Below are 19,532 nucleotides of genomic sequence, written 5' to 3'. Positions count from 1 at the left end.
GTTCTTGAGGCATACGGACAGATACACGTGCAGGCCCATCAAGTAACCGCACAGATAACGTGCTGTGGTGTGGAAGCTTTAAGGATAGTTCTGTAGCTCACTCAATATTGTACTGAGTAAACAGGACTGAGACGTCCTGCTTTCTAACTCATCCTGTCCATTTGCAGGAAAAAAAGAGCAACCGAAAATACTACCTCAACAGTACTGACTAAGACGCATCTTTGAATGCGCTTTGAATGAGTGAGCCGCTTGCGGAGACGTGTCTGTGAAGCCGTCTAATGGCAGGACATGTTGCCATGGTGACACTCTCAGCGCATACAAACTTGTTGCTGAATAAATGACCTTGACAAGCGAGATGTCTTTCAGCCCATTCAAAGGTCACACCCACATTGATGACAGTCCTCAAGAGAGGACTTCAAAGGAAAGCAGATTTGCAATTAAGGTGTGCATGCAAGAGGCTGTTGGCGGAGGGAGAGTATCTGATGAATGATTTTTATGGGAAATAATTGTAATGTTAGACTTTTATATTATAGTATAGACCACAGGTGTCAAAGTCAAGGCCCGGGGGGCAAATCTGGCCTGCCACATCATTTTATGTGGCCCGCAAAAGCAAATCAAGCATGTCAAGTTCCATGATGCTTGCGAAAGTCTGAACCAAAATTTAAAGTCGTCATATGTAATCCACAATAACAGACATTATTCTTGATTTTTGATTTTAAAACTAGTTATTCATCAATTTGTTTTGCGCTGTGTATGTAATATGTGGAGGGGATTAAAAATTTATACGGTTTCCCAAAATTCATCACGGCCCTCCAAGGGAAACCATAACTACAATGTGGCCCGCAATGTGACATCCACATGGTATAGACCAGGGGTGCTCAAACTTTTTGGATCGAAGATCTACTTTTCGATCAACTAACCTCCAAGGATTTACCCTTACCGGCACGCGCGCGCGCCCACACACACACACACACGCACACGCGCACGCACACGCACGCCCTGATGAGAAACAGCCTGAAATTGAGGCATGCGACGCACTTTTGCAGCCTGTTAACTATCGTAGCTCACACATACTGGTTTAAAGTGCTTCCCTGGGCCCTCCTTTTTTCGTAAAAATGAGAATGATAAGATGATTAGGGTGCAGTGTACATTAAAATATAAAATATTTATTATAAAATATATAATATATTATTAAAATGTACAAAGACACCAATGGTTGTTTTTTTTTCTCCTCGACACTCCTCGGATCTACTTGGGACCTGTCTTAGATCTACCGGTAGATCAGGATCTACCTAATGAGCACCCCTGGTATAGACTATGTGGATGTATCAGGCCCTGACCACCAGAGCCATTGAGGCCCAGATATACCACACCAGACAAGACCCAAGGTGTAGGTTGTGCAAAGAGGCACCTGAGACGATCCAACACATAACTGCAGGGTGTAAGATGCTGGCAGGGAAAGCCTACATGGAACGCCATAACCAGGTGGCTGGCATAGTCTACCGAAACATCTGTGCGGAGTATGGACTGGAAACCCCAAAGTCAAAATGGGAATCACCTCCGAAGGTGGTGGAGAATGACAGAGCGAAGATCCTGTGGGACTTCTCACCCCCCCTCGGGTGGGGGGTGAGACGAGGATTTTATATATATATATATATATATATATATATATATATATATATATATATGCATGCGGCCTGGTAGTCCAGAGGTTAGTACATCGACTTCACAGTGCAGAGGTACCAATGGTTCAATTCCAGCTCCGGCCTCCCTGTGTGGAGTTTGCATGTTCACCCCGGGCCTGCGTGGGTTTTCTCCGGGTGCCCGGTTACCTCCCACATTCCAAAAACATGCATGGCAGGCTGTTTGGATGTTCTAAATTGCTCCTGGGTATGAGTGTGGGCGTGGATGGTTGTTCGTCTCTGTGTGGCCTGTGATTGGCTGGCAACTGATTCAGGGTGTCCCCCACCTACTGCCCAAAGACAGCTGGGATAAGCTCCAGCACCCCCCGCGACCCTAGTGAGGATCAAGCGGTTCGGAAAATGGATGGTTGGATATATATTAGAGCTGTCAGTTTAGCGCGTTTTCATTGGCATTAATTTAAATGAATTTTAACGGGATTAAAATTTTTCTCGTGAGATTAACGCAGCACACATCACAAGCGGATGTTACGTTGCTCTATAAATACACCAGAACAAAACAACAAGCGCGCTGCAGAAGTCCACGCCCTTGTCTGTTTTGCCAGCCACGGCAGCACGAGACACCGAAAACGGATACTTAAAGAGTTTATGAATGGAAAGTTTACTTTTAAAAAGTTGCCCGATTGCTCCACTGACAAGACCAAAGTTATCTGTTCTTCTTTCTCTCTAGGGCCGTTCACACGGCACACATTTGCTCCGGTGCTGCACCGAGATATTTTGTTGCGATATACAGTGCAACCTCAGAAATAAGACCACCTATGTTACTGCTCAAGGTGGTCTTATTTTCGGGGTGGTCTGATTTCTGAAGTGGCATGCAGTAATGATAATGCAGAAGTAATGTGGCTCACATGCAACAATATACTGTAGCGTCATGTACACACAATGAGTAATAAATGATGGAATGTACATGCAACTTTATTGTACACAAAAGAAATTTAAGCATTTGAATAGTCTATGTACAGTACTGTATGTATAAGGCAAGAGAAAAAAAACTACAGCTACAAACTATGGTTCTTAGAGGAAGTAACTATCCAAAGTAGATTGTCGTTTCTTGCTATTGTGTTTCAAAGCAGCCTCTTGCAGTCCAGACTCTACAGACATAATGTTGCAAAGGATGGAGTCTAGACTGTTGGCAATAGCAAACTGCTTCAATTCCCCGGCCCATTTCATTGCTTCCGTGTAGCTTTTGATCAACGGTTCTGCTGGACATGGCTCATCTGGCTCCTCATCGTCTGACTGCACGGTTTCTCCTCTGGTGGCTGAAGTTTTGGCTGTTTTATACTCCTCTACTAAGTCTTTCTCCCAACCCTGTTGGAGATCTTCAATAGCTGGTGCCTCTTCATCTACTGTGGTGTACTCGTTGAGAGATAAGGAGCTCTCCAGATGCAGATGGTCCACTGTGTCTTGCAAGAGCTCACCAAGCTGTGTGAGACTGTCACCTTCGTCGGGAGTGTCACTGCAGATGCTGCCCTCTTCTGAAATAACACCAGCTTTTTCAAAGCAACGCTTTATGGTGTGTGCCTTCACATTCTGGACTGCAGTGTGAATCCAATGGCATGCATCTAAAACGTTGATGCCCTTTGAAATTTCTGATGCAGAGCCCTTTTTAATTTGGCACAGTACAGCACGAAGGAGAGACGTACGATAGTGGCACTTCATGTTCTGGATGATGCCCAGATCTAGTGGTTGCAACACTGATGTAGTGTTCGCTGGTAAAAACTGCAGCGTGACATTAGAGAATTCCGAAGCAGCTGGGTGACAGGGTGCATTGTACAGCAACAACAACACGCGTCTCTTCTTTTTCTGCATCTTTGTATTGAACGCTGTCAGCCATTCGTGAAAAATTTCACTCGTCATCCATGCTTTGCGATTTGCTGTCCACAACACAGGCAGATTTTTGATGTTGATATTTCTGAAACAGCGAGGCTTCAGACTCTTGCCAATAACTAACGGCTTCTCAATCTCTCCTGTGGCACTTACACACATAACCACGGTTAAGCGCTCTTTAGCTTTCTTTCCACCAGCACAATCACTACCCTTGATAACAAGTGATTTATCAGGTAGAGCTCGATAGAAAAGGCCTGTTTCATCCATATTATAGATGTCACAGGGATCATACCCTCTTGTGAGTTGAGGTAGCCGCTGTTTCCAAGCATGGACTGTCTCAGGATCTACGCTGGCTCGCTCTCCTGTTAGCTTAGCGCCTCCAATGTTGTGCCTTCGTTTGAAACGATCCAGCCAACCGTTGGACGCTTTAAAGGCTTCGTCCTTTTCAAGCTCCTTTGCGTATTCTCGTGCCTGTTCCTGGATCATCTGTCCGCTGATAGGGATATTCTGGCTGCGCGCTTTTTGAAACCATCGCCAAGTTAGCTCGTCCACGTCGTCGTAGTCGCTTCGGTAGCACAGGCGCTTTCTCGAAGAGCTAGCGTTCGCTTGGTATGCGTCGAGGAGCTCCCGTTTCTTTTTCAAAATGGTTTGGATTTGAGTTTTTCCAACTCCAAACCGCTCAGCTAATGTTCGCTGGCTCGATCCTGGCTGCTCACTGGCTCGAATAACTTCTATTTTCTGTTGTAGGGTCAAATCAACTCTCTTCTTGCTTGCTGCCATTTTCACTCCTGCTCGTAATTATGAGGCGATAGCTTCCTCGGGACCGGATATCGCGGTCGCAATTCTGAGTTCCGGGGTGGTCTCATTTCTAGGGTTTCAATACAATACAATACATAGGCGTTCTATTTGGGACTGTACAAAACCGGTCGTATTTTTAAGGTGGTCGTTTAAATGAGGTGGTCGCATAGCGGGGTTGCACTGTATTTTGCAAATTGTGTGGAGCGTTCACACCTACAAAGCCGCTGAGCGGGGCTGCCCCACTTGCGTTCACACGGCAGTTTCTGCAGCGGAGCAAAACCACAGAAAACAAACGAGCTGTCGTGTTGGTTCTTTTTAAAACGTACTGTTCATACACAACTCAAGCGACTACTGGACCGGCACGTCCTTCTCCTTCTCGGTTTCCGTGCCTTCTGCTCGAGAGTGACCGCCCAAGAAAACGTAAATGAACGATGACTTCAATGACACTCAGCAAAGCAAACACTAATGCGCCAAAACAGAAAATCAAGAGAGGAAATCACAAAATAAATTCTATGGGGGCCGGGGGGTTGTGAACAAACAACAAAGGAACAAACAACTCAGAGACAGTCCAGTCTCCTACAAAAGGAAAGATGTTACTAGCCAAGTCTTGTGTCGTTATGAAACAAACATATTACGGAAGTCCGACAGAGCACGAAAGCAACGCATTCTCGCCATACGTACTCTTCACAAGCATTTGCTCTAGAGCAAATTTAACCCAGTTGCGTTCACACGTGCAAATTTACACCGGTGCTGCTTCGCAAACGAGCATTTGCTGCGGAGCAAATATTTCCGGGGCTACGCCGGAGCTAATTTGCACGTGTGAACGCTCTACTGGGGCAGCCCCGGTGCATCACCGGACCAAATCTTGCCGCGTGAACAGCCCTTCTGTATCATACAGGTATAAGATGTATGCCACTGACACGATTGTTACTTGTTTGGAACTATTTTGTGTGGAAGGTTACAGTGTTCTGCGTCCATATAAATAGAGCGGGTGGAGCTTCTCTGTGTTTGTCTGACAGCGGTAGCGACCTAGCGAAAATAAAACGTCTCCCGTGTTGTCATCGAACCAAGTGTAGTCATTCGAAATGAGGTCTACACAAAAACAGTAGAGAGACTTCCGCACAAGAAGGACCAACACAATCAACATAGCCTGACTGTGTTAGGGGGAATGCCCCCCCCCCCCACCTTTCAGAATGGTTTGCCCCAGCAGCATGGGGGAAGTGTGTGCGCTTTTTTGTACGGCGGGCAGTTTTGAATACAGCGGCACATAATGAACACTGGTGTCCGGTGTCTCGTTATTCTTCAACAAACATACAGAAACTGACTGCTGTGTTCAAAGTAAATTTGAGAAAAACGAAGTATGCAACCATGGTTTAAATCTACTATAGGCTGAGTACTAGTTTACCTTAGATGTGCACTTTATAATGTTATATTGCTCTGTTTTGATTTTATAAAAAAAAAGCTATTAAAGCAAAATATTGTTTTCACTGTTGTTGATGGATAGTAATATTGTGTGAGAGATTATGTGTGAATAACTGCTCCAAGTGAAAAATGTAAAATTGAAAATCGAAATTGTTATTTCAGTAAATATTTGCATTTGGCACACATCATGATTCAATGATGATGAGAGCATTAAAATGGGGGGAAAATAGGATAAAAAATGTAAAAGGAAATTCAGAAACAATAAAAAATGTGTGAGTAATCACGATTAATTTTTTATTCCATTTGAGTTAATTATGACAGTTGCATTTTTAATTAGATTAAATATTATAATCGTTTGACAGCTCTAATATATATAGATAGATAGATAGATAGATAGATAGATAGATAGATAGATAGATAGATAGATAGATAGATAGATAGATAGATAGATAGATAGATAGATAGATAGATAGACAGATATGCATGCGGCCCACAAAGGACATTAATCATGTAAAAATGTGCCTGAAAGTGTTAAATGAGTGCGACGAGGGAATACCAAGATACGACTTGGATGAGCTCTCTCCTGTTTCATTATCTGCATTGATGTTTCTGCACTGCTGGGAAGAATGGTCCAGATGAACAATGAAATCTGCTGCCTGACAAGAGCGCTTGAGACTCACACAGTTATCCGCAAAGGTCTGCGGGTGGTGCCTGCTACCCTTGATGGTAGGCTGACTGCCATTGAGAAATCAGTGGGCTCTCGAGAGGGTGCTGTTGGCGATGAAGTGGACAGGCAGCAACAACCAGGGTCGGGGCAGCCTGTGAAAGATGGACATCGCCTGATGAGACCTCGCTTGGCACAAGCGAGAAGGAAAAGTGAGCGAAAGATGTCTGGTGTAACTAGTACGGTCACAGATGAAAATAAGCAAGTTGTCAAGATAAGAGTGTGTTTGCAACCAGGTCTCAGCCAAGCCCTGACACTGAAACTCTTCATGTCTATTTGAAAGAGAAATTGTATCGACAGGTTAAATGCCGTAAGATTAAGTCAGCCTATTGCAGATTTAGCTAATTTCATGTCAGTGCTGAGTGTTGTGAAGTACCAGAACTATATGATCCTGTGCTATGGCCTGCAGGATCCTTTGTGCGGCGCTTTTATGAGAAACTAAAAGTGCCAGGGTGTCTCATTTGGCCCAGAGGGAGTTTCCAGCTCAGAAAAAAGCGGTGGTCTCAGGGATGATGCTCGTGGGACCAGTGGGGAATAGATCTCCATCTGAGAAGCAAGACAAAAACTAAGACTGGAATCATATCATATAATACGCGCGGCCTGAGTGGGGGGCACAGTGCAGCTGACAGAACAAGACACTTTTTGGTTGTCACTCTCTTGGAGGAGTGTGACATCCTGTGCCACCAAGAGACTTGCCTTGCCCAATAATACTTGGATAAACTGAATACACTAGATAAGGATTTTTGCGGTGCTGGAGAGTCCACTACAGATCTTCGTATAAAAGTAGTTCAAGAGAGAATACATGGAGGTGTAGCAATATCTTGGAAGAGGAAATATGAACCACCCCCCCTCCCCCCCTGAGTTAAGGTTTCAAGGCTGAATGTTGGGCTATTGGGCTAGAAGTCAACTGTAATGAGAAGAGATGAACTTTCATAACTTTCTACGCACCTTACCGTCTTACTAGTTTCAGGATGAATTTTTGAATAGATTCACATCCATACATTCCTCTTTTTGAAGACAATTCTTCAATCTGTTTCTACTTTACTGGGGATTACAATGCTGACATTCATTTATTTGCTTGACCCCTTCTGCAATTTTGTAATGAGAGCAATCATATTTTACACAGCAAAATGTTCCTGCCGGCAAGACTTCTATTTATGTTCGTGAGGCTTGGCACAACACCTCGTGGCTTGATCATTGTTTGTGCTCATGCATCTTTAATAATTTAAATATATATTATAGAATAGCCACCACTGATCATATACCAATTTTTATCTCCCTGAATGATCACACTATACCATTAATGGCTGTTAACGACACTGAGCTAATAATGAGGGGCTGGATTGAACACATTTGTTTGAGGAAGATATACATAGATATTTTGCTGTAACTGATAACCTGATAAATAAAGTTGAGCAGCCTAATGACGCTCTGACGTGCCTTAATGTGAACTGTAAAAACCCATATCAAGGTGTTGCACATTGTGGCACGTATGATATATATAATACTCTTGCTGTGCTTAATGCTTCTAGTTAGCCCTTATGTAAACATACAAAATAAGGTTCATAACATCAAGCCTGGATGAAATGACTTTGTCGCTGAACAACATTCTGCAGCTAGAGAAGCTTTTAAACTCTGGTCACACACAAATGCAAAATTAAAATATGCACTTTGTTTTATTAAAAGAATTGAGAACACAATGAGAGCTGATTCAGTTGTCAGAAAGTTGGAAGTCTAATAATAACCTTTATGATTTCTGGAAAGATGTTCAGGTTATGAATAATTGTAAAAAAATCCTTGCCAGCCAAGGAACCAGCCGAAATAGCTGAGCTCTGGGGTGGACATTACTGTCGCTTATTTAATTGTGTGAAAAGTAATGTAATGATTGTCGAAAATGTTGAGCCTTGTGAAAACATTACAGTCATATCTGAGCATGTCTCTGAAGCCATTAGGATGTCAGATAATTTTATTTCTGCCAAGCACCTAAAGAATGCCAGCCATCGGCTCAGTCCTCTACTTGCAATGTGGTTGACTGGTTTCATAATCCATGGGGTTCTCCCAGATTCTTTTATCTTTGTCCTGTCCGTGCCTGTCATTAAGCACAAGGTTGAGAAACTGAATCGAATTGATAATTATCGACCAATTGCCCTTGCCAGTCCTGTCTCTTAAGTGCTATAAAGGATCCAAAGTTCATACTTAGAATACTGATTTTCTAGTATGTCAATCAGACAATTCGGGTAAAGTGGGGTAATGTTCTGTCTGACCCATTTCGTGCAAATCATGGTATTCATCAAGGTGGAATTTTGTCTCCTATTCCCTTTAATGTGTGCATGAACGGCTTGTTGAAACAGCTGGATGGGTGTAACACAGGTTGTTAAATTGGAAATATCAAAATAGGCATGTCAGCAGTAGGGATGTGAATCTCAGCACTGAGGACGATTCGATACACATCACGATCCACTGCCAGCGATGCGATACTGAAACGATACATGGAATTTTCTGGCGATACGATGCGATCAGGAAGATAAGATAACCTTCATTTGTCCCACACTGGGGAAATTTGCAGTCTACAGCAGCAAAATTGGGGGGTTGTCGCCGCTTCTCACTCCAAACTTTTCCAAAGCTCAGATATTCCTCTTGATTTTTCTTTTGCCCCTCTGTTTTGGACTGTTTGGACTGTGATTGATGTAGCAAATCATAGCTTCACCCGACCAGTCAAGCCCCAATTCGTAGCTCAGTTCACGGGCTAACGCCGGTAGCTTAACTTACCGGCTGTCACCGCACCGGCCTTTCTCCCTCGTCATGGGGCGCCACAACTTCGCCGCCTTTGGGTTATTTCTGATACTCCTGACGTTCTGCCATCATCCAGTGACAGGACTGCTCCACTATTCTGTCTCGGATCTTCTCCGGATCCGGAGGATTGCACCGGAGCCTCCACCGCCGGAGCTGCACCATCATCCTGACATCGCTCGCCTGCCTCGACGTCGCTACATTCACCGCGGGTCGCGTAGACATTAGGGATGTGAATCTCAGCACTGAGGACGATTCGATACACATCTCGATCCACTGCCAGCGATGCGATACGTAAACGATACATGGAATTTTCTGGCGATACGATGCGATACGTTTCACCGTCGTCACGATGTGATACAATTCGATACACATTAAGTTCAAATCAATGCGATCCATACGATACAATGCAATTTGTTGCGATATTGTGCAATTAAACATGATGCAAATAAGCAAAGAAAAAAAGCTTTTAAAAAGATGGAATTCAGTATGGTATTACAAAAAGGATACCACTTTATTCCTTATAAACAGTAGAACTTGTAAAACAACTTATTTAAGCCCTTTCACAATTGGGTTTTGTGCAAAGAAAATGTAAACAATTTGGCACCTGAGACTCACAGCTGTTGCTATAGTGTAAACACAAACAGACTATTCTCACTGAGTGTCTTATATGAAATATTATATATATATATATATATATATATATATATATGTGAATCTATAGTGCAAGATGTCCACCCATCCACTGTAAGTGCAACTCTTTGCGCACTGTTCAGCGACACAGTAATCTCACTTCTCACTTTGTTGTACACATCGGGAATATGTTTGTAAGTGAACACAGACCTGTCTGGTATTTTATACCTGGGTTCCAAAACGTGCACGAGCTGTCTGAAACCCTCGTTGTCCACCACGCTAAGGCTGGAGGTCTTTGCATATGAAATAAGCAGTGGCCTTAGTTATAGCCATTGCGCGGTCACAGTGAGTTGCAAGGGGACTCCCAAAATAAGAGGCAATTTTTTTCTGATCCTGACCTGGTTTACCAAGAGTTTCTCCGGTGTCCGACGAGGAACTGGGCGGGGAAGCGGGAGGGAAACTTGTCGGTGATCTGGTGCCATCGGTTTCAGTGGGTCTGCATATTTGTGGTGCTGCCGTTGTATGGCTTATTAGTGCGACATTCCTTGCAAATTACGGAGGTTTTATCAAGCTTTCCGTCTTTCTTTTCGAAGCCGTAGTATTTCCAAACATAAGATTTGAATGTTGCGGCTGCATTAAATATAGTAGTTTCCTTGCTGCTGCGTGCGCTAACTTCCATAATGTTTCGCTCGTTGTGTACTGGACTGTATGTGACGCACGGCTACCGTCCGTATTCAACACAAAACGCAAAGCAATGATGGTGCATTCATTGCGCCTAGGAAAGGGCAGATATGTGACGTTTAACATGATTAAAACAGCGATTGAATCGGATTTCACCGATACCCATCAATGCATCGTGATGAATCGCGATTTCACCCGTCAATCGCGTCGTACCCAGTGAATGAGCCGATGCACTCGGATCGCGGGGGTGCGCATCGATGTATCGATTAATATCGATTATTTTCCACACCCTTAGTCAGCAGATGAACTACCTCGATCATTTTCTCACTAATGGTCTGATGATATAATCATTTTCTCACTAATGGTCTGATGATATATATATATATATATATATATATATATATATATATATATATATATATATATATATATATATATATATATATATATATACCGTATTTTCACGACTATTCAACGCACCGTACTAATGGCCGCAGTCTCATTAATGGTGACATTTCTTTATTTTACACATACACAGGACGCACCGTACTAATGGCCGCAGTTTTACAGTGGTAAAACATACGCCAGCTTAAACATACGGCATGCATGCGCGCACTCTAACACGTTAGCTTGAAGCATAAGGTAGCATGCCAAGACATACAGATAAGCTAAAAACACGTTTTTAAAAAGGCAACGAAAGCAGAACTGAGTTCGGGTGTATTTTATTTAGCCATCGTACAATGTTCTCACGTTTTTCGATCAATCATCACCCAGAAATCCATCAAAGTCCTCATCCTCTGTATCAGAAGCAGAGGACTGCACATCTCAGTTGTCATTGAATGCATCACATGCTAGTGTGAGTTGCTACGCATTGCCGAGCGGAAAGAAGGAGTAGCAACAGCAAAGTCAATATTTCTCTCGTGTGAAGCTTTCCCACATTTGAAAGTAAAGAACAGAGGGAAACATGGTGGCAGCGCGTGTGTGTGTAGAAAGAATTGAACAATTGTGCAAGTACCGTAATCCATCAAAAACGCCGCGTTCCCTCTCGTTGTTGCGTATTGTGGCGTAACTCGCCAAGCGCTGCCTCTCACTCTTTGTAAAGTTGTGTTTGCCACCGATCATCCATTGTTCCCATGCCGTTCGCAACTTTACTTTGAACGCCCGGTTGATGCCAATGTCCAGCGGTTGGAGTTCTTTAGTCAAGCCTCCGGGAATAACTGCAAGCTCAGAGTTCATTTGCTTGACTTATTTTTTCACCGCTGCTGTGAGATGGGCACGCATGCCAAAAGCATAACCGGTGGCTTTAAGTTTGAACTGAGCTTCGTAGGCATGTCTTTTTGGCGAATTTATTTTCAGGGGTTCTTAGAAACCAAAACCGGAGTTGTTTTGCAACAATGCACATTGCCACACTCTATACAAGTGTTGGTACTGGCTTGAGGCGTCCCTTTAGCGTCCACTTACACGCCCACCCTTCACCTTTGGCGGACTAGCTTGCCTGTCCTCTCTCTCCCTCTCTCTCTCTCCCTCTCCATATATGTATATATACACGCCCACCCTTCCCTGATTGGCCGACTTCTTTCCCGCATGCCTGGCCACAGTCACTTCCGTCTTTTCTCTATATAAACTCTCTATATAAACAGCGTGTCGGCTGTCAGTCAGATTTTGGAATTCAGCGCATATAAAGGACGCTCCGCACCATAAGGCGTCCTGTCCATTTTGGAGAAAATTTAAGATTTTTAATGGCGCCTTATAGTCGTGAAAATACGGTATATATATATATATATATATATATATATATATATATATATATATATATATATATATATACACATACATACATTATATATATATCGACACTTGTAAATTACCGTATTTTCTGCACTATAAGGCACTTCAGAATATAAAGAACACTTTCAATGAATGGCCTATTTCAAAACTGTTTTCATATACAGGTATAGTTCCCATTGCATTATAAGCCGCATAGATTAGAAGCTGCATGAATGGCTGCGGTTGCGCTATGCATCCACTAGATAGAGCTATGCCATTACAGCACAATACAGCTTTATCGTGAAAAATATACACACAAATGGCATTCCAAAACAATAAATGAAAGACAAAAGTTATGAAGACAATTGATTCAACAAAAAGCACACAAAATTTGTCGACTCACATCCATAAGGGGCTTAATATCCTTACAAATCTTGCTGTGTTCTTCTTCCTTCGTTAATCAGTAGTTAACTATGCTTTTGGTATTATTTTAATGGCTGAGCAGAACTCACAGAGCAGTTGTCTGTGTGAGTGTGTGTTAGCGAATGCTAACACACACTCAAACATTTAGTGTCGGGCAGAAGCCTTTTACGTTACAATTGGTTCCTGCTAATAATCACCACTAGATGGTATAGGAACACTAACAGAGAAACAACTCAATGGGGAATATAAAGATCCTTTGAAACACCATACACAATGCCCATCGGATTATAGGGCACACTGTCGGCTTTTGGGAAAATTGAATGTTTTTAGGTGCGCCTTATAGCATTATCCAGCAGGACGCTGGCCTCACGGAGGACCTCACTCACCGTATCCAGGCAGCCCAAACAGCCTTTGGACGCCTTGGTCGTCGGGTCTTCAGGAATCACGCCATTTCCACCAACACGAAGATCATGGTGTATAAGTCTGTCGTCCTCCCGACCCTTCTCTATGGCGCCGAATGTTGGACCCTCTATCGGAGCAGCATCAAGAGGCTCGAGAGGTTCCACCAAGGACGACTCCGATCTCTCCTCAACGTTTCCTGGGAGGAGAGATTGACTAATAATGAGATCCTCACCCGGGCTGGCCTCACGAGTATCGAGGCCATGATCACCTTGGCCTAACTGCGGTGGGCCGGCCTCGTGCAGCGGATGAGCGACAATCGTCTCCCGAAGCAGCTCCTCTACGCGGAGTTGCTGGAGGGCACCCATCCCCGCGGAGCCCCGAAAAGACGATTCAAAGACCAGCTAAAGGGTCATCTTCAGCGGTGCCGGATTCCCCCGGCACAGTGGGCTGACCTGGCCGCGGATCGCGTGGCCTGGCGTGGGGCTGTGCGGGGCGGGGTCCGGGTCTTCGAGACTCGACGCGCCGGTGCAGAGGAGGACCGACGAGCGCGGAGGAAGGAGAGGGCCCTGCAACCGCCCGGCCCCCCAACCTACTTCTGTCAATTCTGCGGGCGGGGTTTTCGGGGAAGACTGGGCCTCCACAGTCATCTGAGACACAAGCACCAGGAGCCATCGCCCTGTCCTGGGGGCTGCATTCCTCGATAACGAGGGCCTTCACCGACCGATAGTACGGAAAATATGCTCCGGCAAACATGTTGCTTGGTGAATTCAATATGTGTTCCATCCATCCATCCATCCATCCATCTTCTACCGCTTATCCGGGGCCGGGTCGCGGGGGCAACAGCTTTAGCAGGGAAGCCCAGACTTCCCTCTCCCTAGCTACTTCATCCAGCTCTCCCCGGGGGATCCCGAGGCGTTCCCAGGCCAGCTGGGTGACATAGTCTCTCCAGCGTGTCCTGGGTCTTCCTCGGGGTCTCCTCCCGGTGGGACATCCCCGGAACACCTCACCGGGGAGGCGCTCAGGAGGCATCCGAATCAGATGCCCAAGCCACCTCATCTGGCTCCTCTCGATGTTGAGGAGAAGCGGCTCGACTCTGAGCCCCTCCCGGATGACTGAGCTTCTCACCTTATCGCTAAGGGAGAGCCCAGACACCCTGCGGAGAAAACTCATTTCAGCCGCTTGTATCCGGGATCTCGTTCTTTCGGTCACGACCCATAGCTCGTGACCATAGGTGAGGGTTGGGACGTAGATCGACCGGTAAATTGAGAGCTTCGCCCTTTGGCTCAGCTCCTTCTTTACCACGACAGACCGATACAACGTCCGCATCACAGCAGACGCTGCACCGATACGCCTGTCGATCTCCCGCTCCCTCCTACCCCCACTCGTGAACAAGACCCCAAGATACTTGAACTCCTCCACTTGGGGTAAGATGTCCTCCCCGACCCGGAGGGGGCACTCCACCCTTTTCCGACTGAGGACCATGGTTTCAGATTTGGAGGTGCTGGTTTTCATCCCAACCGCTTCACACTCGGCTGCGAAACGCTCCAGTGAGAGTTGGAGAGCCCCTTTTGAAGGAGCCAACAGCACCACATCATCTGCAAAAAGCAGGTATGCAATACTGTGGCCCCCAAAACGGACCCCCTCAACGCTTCGGCTGCGCCTAAAGATTCTGTACATAAAGGTTATGAACAGAATCGGTGACAAAGGGCAGCCTTGGCGGAGTCCTACCCTCACTGGAAACGATTCCGACTTACTGCCGGCAATGCGAACCAAACTCTGACATCGGTGGTACAGTGACCGAATAGCCCGTATCAGGGGGTTCGGTACTCCATACCCACGAAGCACCCCCCACAGAACTCCCCGAGGGACACGGTCAAACGCCTTCTCCAAGTCCACAAAACACATGTAGACTGGTTGGGCGAATTCCCACATACCCTCGAGAACCCTGCTAAGGGTGTAGAGCTGGTCCACTGTTCCACGGCCGGGACGAAAACCACATTGCTCCTCCTCAATCTGAGGCTCGACTTCCTGACGGACCCTCCTCTCCAGCACCCCTGAATAGACCTTACCAGGGAGGCTGAGGAGTGTGATCCCTCTGTAGTTGGAACACACCCTCCGGTCCCCCTTTTTAAAAAGAGGGACTACCACCCCGGTCTGCCAATCCAGAGGCACTCTCCCCGTTGACCACGCGATGTTGCAGAGGCGTGTCAACCAGGACAGCCCCACAACATCCAGAACCTTGAGGAACTCCGGTCGGATCTCATCCACCCCTGGGGCCTTGCCACTGAGGAGCTTTTTAACCACATCGGTGACTTCAACCACAGAGATAGGAGAGCCCACCTCAGAGTCCCCGGGCTCTGCTTCCTCCAAGGAAGACGTGTTGGTGGAGTTGAGGAGGTCTTCGAAGTACTCTGCCCACCGGTTCACAACGTCCCGAGTCGAAGTCAGCAGCGCCCCATCCCCACTGTACACAGTGTTAGTGGTGCACTGCTTCCCCCTCCTGAGACGTCGGATGGTGGACCAGAATTTCCTCGAAGCCGTCCGGAAGTCGTCTTCCATGGCCTCACCGAACTCTTCCCATGCTCGGGTTTTTGCCTCGGCGACCACCAAAGCTGCGTTCCGCTTGGCCAGTCGATACCCGTCAGCTGCCTCTGGGGTCCCACAGGCCATAAAAGCTCGATAGGACTCCTTCTTCAGCTTGACGGCATCCCTTACTGCTGGTGTCCACCAGCGAGTACGAGGGTTGCCGCCACGACAGGCACCAACCACCTTACGGCCACAACTCAGATTGGCCGCCTCAACAATAGAGGCACGGAACATGGTCCACTCGGACTCAATGTCCCCCGCCTCCCCCGGAACATGGGAAAAGCTCTGTCGGAGGTGGGAGTTGAAACTCCTTCTGACAGGGGATTCCGCCAGACGCTCCCAACAAACCCTCACTATACGTTTGGGTCTGCCAGGACGGACCGGCATCTTCCCCCACCATCGGAGCCTACTCACCACCAGGTGGTGATCAGTTGACAGCTCCGCCCCTCTCTTCACCCGAGTGTCCAAAACATGCGGCCGCAAATCCGATGACACGACCACAAGGTCGATCATCGAACTACGGCCTAGGGTGTCCTGGTGCCAAGTGCACATGTGGACACCCTTATGCTTGAACAAGGTGTTCGTTATGGACAGTCCGTGACGAGCACAGAAGTCCAATAACAAAACACCACTCGAGTTCTGATCGGGGTTTCCTCCCAATCACGCCCCTCCAGGTCTCACTGTCATTGCCCACGTGAGCATTGAAGTCCCCCAGTAGAACAAGGGAGTCCCCAGCAGGAGTACTCTCCAGCACACCCTCCAAGGACTCCAAAAAGGGTGGGTATGCTGAGCTGCTGTTTGGTGCATATGCACAAACAACAGTCAGGACCCGTCCCCCCACCCGCAGGCGGAGGGATGCAACCCTCTCGTCCACCGGTTTGAACCCCAATGTACAGGCACTGAGTCGGGGGGCAATAAGTATGCCCACACCTGCTCTGCGCCTCTCACCGTGAGCAACTCCAGAGTGAAAGAGAGTCCAACCCCTCTCGAGAGGACTGGTACCAGAACCTAGGCTGTGTGTGGAGGCAAGTCCGACTATATCCAATCGGAACTTCTCTGCCTCACACACCAGTTCTGGCTCCTTCCCTGCCAGAGAGGTGACATTCCATGTCCCAAGAGCTAGCTTCTGCAGCCGAGGATCGGACCGCCAGGGTCCCCGCCTTTGGCTGCCGCCCAGCTCGCATAGCACCCGACCCCTTTGACCCCTCCCACGGGTGGTGAGACCATGAGAAGGGGGACCCACGTTGCCTCTTCGGGCTGAGCCCGGCCGGGCCCCATGGGTGTAGGCCCGGCCACCAGGCGCTCGCCAACGAGCCCCACCTCCAGGCCTGGCTCCAGAGGGGGACCCCGGTGACCCGCGTCCGGGCAAGGGAAACTGAGTACCATCGATTTTGTTTTCCATAAGGGGCTTTGTGAGCCGTGCTTTGTCTGGTCCCTCACCTAGGACCAGTTTGCCATGGGTGACCCTGCCAGGGGCATAAAGCCCCAGACAACTTAGCTCCTAGGATCATTGGGACACACAAACCCCTCCACCACGGTAAGGTGACGGCTCACGGAGAGGAATATGTGTTCCTTTGGTGTAAAATGTTATCTGTTCAGAGTTTTCTGCACACCCATGTATACCGCTCATCTTTGGTGTAGTTATAGGAAAAGCAGTCTGCCGTGGCTTATCATGGCCCTAATAATGCACTGAGGTTGCTGCTTCAGGTACCTAAGTGGCACAGTGCAAGTGGACGGTTTGTGTACTGTCATATCCCTAATTGTGAAGCACTTTTGAGACACCTGATGGACAAATTTAAGTGTCGCCTGGAGAACTCAGAGAACACTATCATAGAGGCTTTAGCCATCCGTTAGAAGAGCTGCTATAGGTTCTTATCTACATTTAGAAAATACTGATGAGATTGCCTGTATATGAACTCTATAAACTATTTTAAGATTTAAGATATCCTTTATTTGTCCTGCAATGGGGAAATTTACAATCAGAGTTCAGAAAGGAAACCACTGGGTAGGGAGAGGGAAAAAAACACGCTCGAACTATCCTCTTCTGAGGATAATTTAAGTCCAGGATAAAAAAAAGACCCTAGCACATAAATAAGGATATGACAGTTACAACAAGTCACAAGACATAACATGTAATGAGGGGGCGGATGAATGGAAAGGGGGAGGGCCGACCGCGACGCGGCCCGTCCGACCAGCTGCACGGTGCACCGAGCGCTCCGCAGATCATTCCACGTCGCTGGGGAAAAGAATAGGAACGACGAAGACGGTGATGATAAGGATGTGTATGCGCGTGTGATTGTCTGGTTGTGTATGCGTGAACAGGCCGCAGCTTCTTCGTCGAGGTCTGCTTATGAAGACAGTCCTGGCTTATCAGTCCATGTCCGAGAAGGAGTGGTGATGGTGGGGGCACTAGCTTACGTGCATACCTTCCATCCAGGGGAAAGGGGTCCAAATAGCCGCCAACAATTTCAGGTGGCCTTGAGTCCGTGGCTATATCCCTTCACTGGCGCCGATCAGCCAATTCCTCAATTCCTTTTCGAAGGGAGAATTCCAACTTCTCCATGTTGTTGTCGATCGTACGGAGACGCTCCAGAACCACAATTGCGGTGGAGCTCAGTCACCGCTTGAGTCTGAGTGTTGGACATTTCCATTTTCATTTTATCTTTACCTTGTCCATTCTGTATTTTACCGATATGGATCTGCTGTGTCTGCAATAAAGATTGCATTGAATTGAGACAAACGCAGTGATTTTTTTTTTTTAAACAGTCAATAAAAAGTCATAAAAAGTCAGAATAATTGTAGTCTATAATAATTGTGTCTGCGTAGATTACATTCAATGTAAATTCAATGGAATTGCGAATTGAAATGTCATTCATGCACATGCTTGAATACAGGCACAATGGGCTTCAAGTGTAGACTGAAATGATTACAGGATGCAGACAAGTCTGGTGGCTGAACACATCAACAACACGGGTAATACAGCTTTGACATTTAATGTTATGCCCACTTATGTAATGAGAGTGATGTTTCACACCGATGTGATCGTAAGTTGATCAGCTCCAGGCACAGCACGTCCACTACGGATGACAATGCTGCTCTTCTTCAGAGGGAAGTTGGCTTTTCGGAAGGGGGGGGACTGTGAAGTAGGCAGAGAAGCTTAAACAGATTGCTGCAGACAGAGCATGAACTGAGGAACTGCACTAAAGTGTCAGAAAAAGATTAAAAGTCAGTCAAGCAGTCAGACGTTTTGGTGCCAGGGTGATGGTTTCCTTCACAAAGTGGTTTTCTCATGGGTCGAATTGCTCGATCATTTAATTTCAAAAGTGACAAACGGCGCTATACTGTCATCTACACGACTGTGTGCCATGGCTTTAAGATGGGCTCTTGCTACACTATTTGCCACATGCGAGCAATTGTAGAAAAACACAGGTGGAACTAATTGGAAAAATTATTTTGAGTCCCAAGGTTATGTTGCATGCTGTGTTCCAATTAACTGTCAACAATTGTGTGATATGAGTCTCCTATAAGTGGTCTCACTGCACACAGTGAGTTAATTAGGTTTTTTTTTTCAATTTTGATTTCCAATTATGGATAACCTGGATAATCACACACTACACGACGGCCAAGGAAGACACACATGCTTTGATATAAAATAGATATCGCTGGTGTTGGGCAAAAATCTCCTTTTGGTCAATTTTACATATTTTTTCACAAATCTGTGCTATTGATCAGTACACAAGTGTGGGTGTTATTTTATTTGATTGTTTTATAATATGGTG

At 46.3% G+C, this 19,532-nt stretch overlaps 2 protein-coding genes across 3 annotated transcripts in view; one reads left to right on the top strand and one right to left on the bottom strand.

Moving 5' to 3' along the window:
* The window catches only part of LOC127605636 (ephrin type-B receptor 1-like), a 152,037-nt gene that overhangs the window by 58,506 nt on the left and 73,999 nt on the right, over positions 1–19,532 (top strand). The window lies entirely within an intron of this gene.
* The window catches only part of LOC127605690 (uncharacterized), a 130,897-nt gene that overhangs the window by 76,075 nt on the left and 35,290 nt on the right, over positions 1–19,532 (bottom strand). The gene's annotated exons all lie outside the window — the stretch shown is intronic.

This window comes from Hippocampus zosterae, chromosome 8, assembly GCF_025434085.1.
Source record: "Hippocampus zosterae strain Florida chromosome 8, ASM2543408v3, whole genome shotgun sequence".
Taxonomy (NCBI): domain Eukaryota; kingdom Metazoa; phylum Chordata; class Actinopteri; order Syngnathiformes; family Syngnathidae; genus Hippocampus; species Hippocampus zosterae.
Note: the sequence above shows the minus strand (reverse complement) of the source record. Positions and strands in the feature narration are given on the sequence as shown.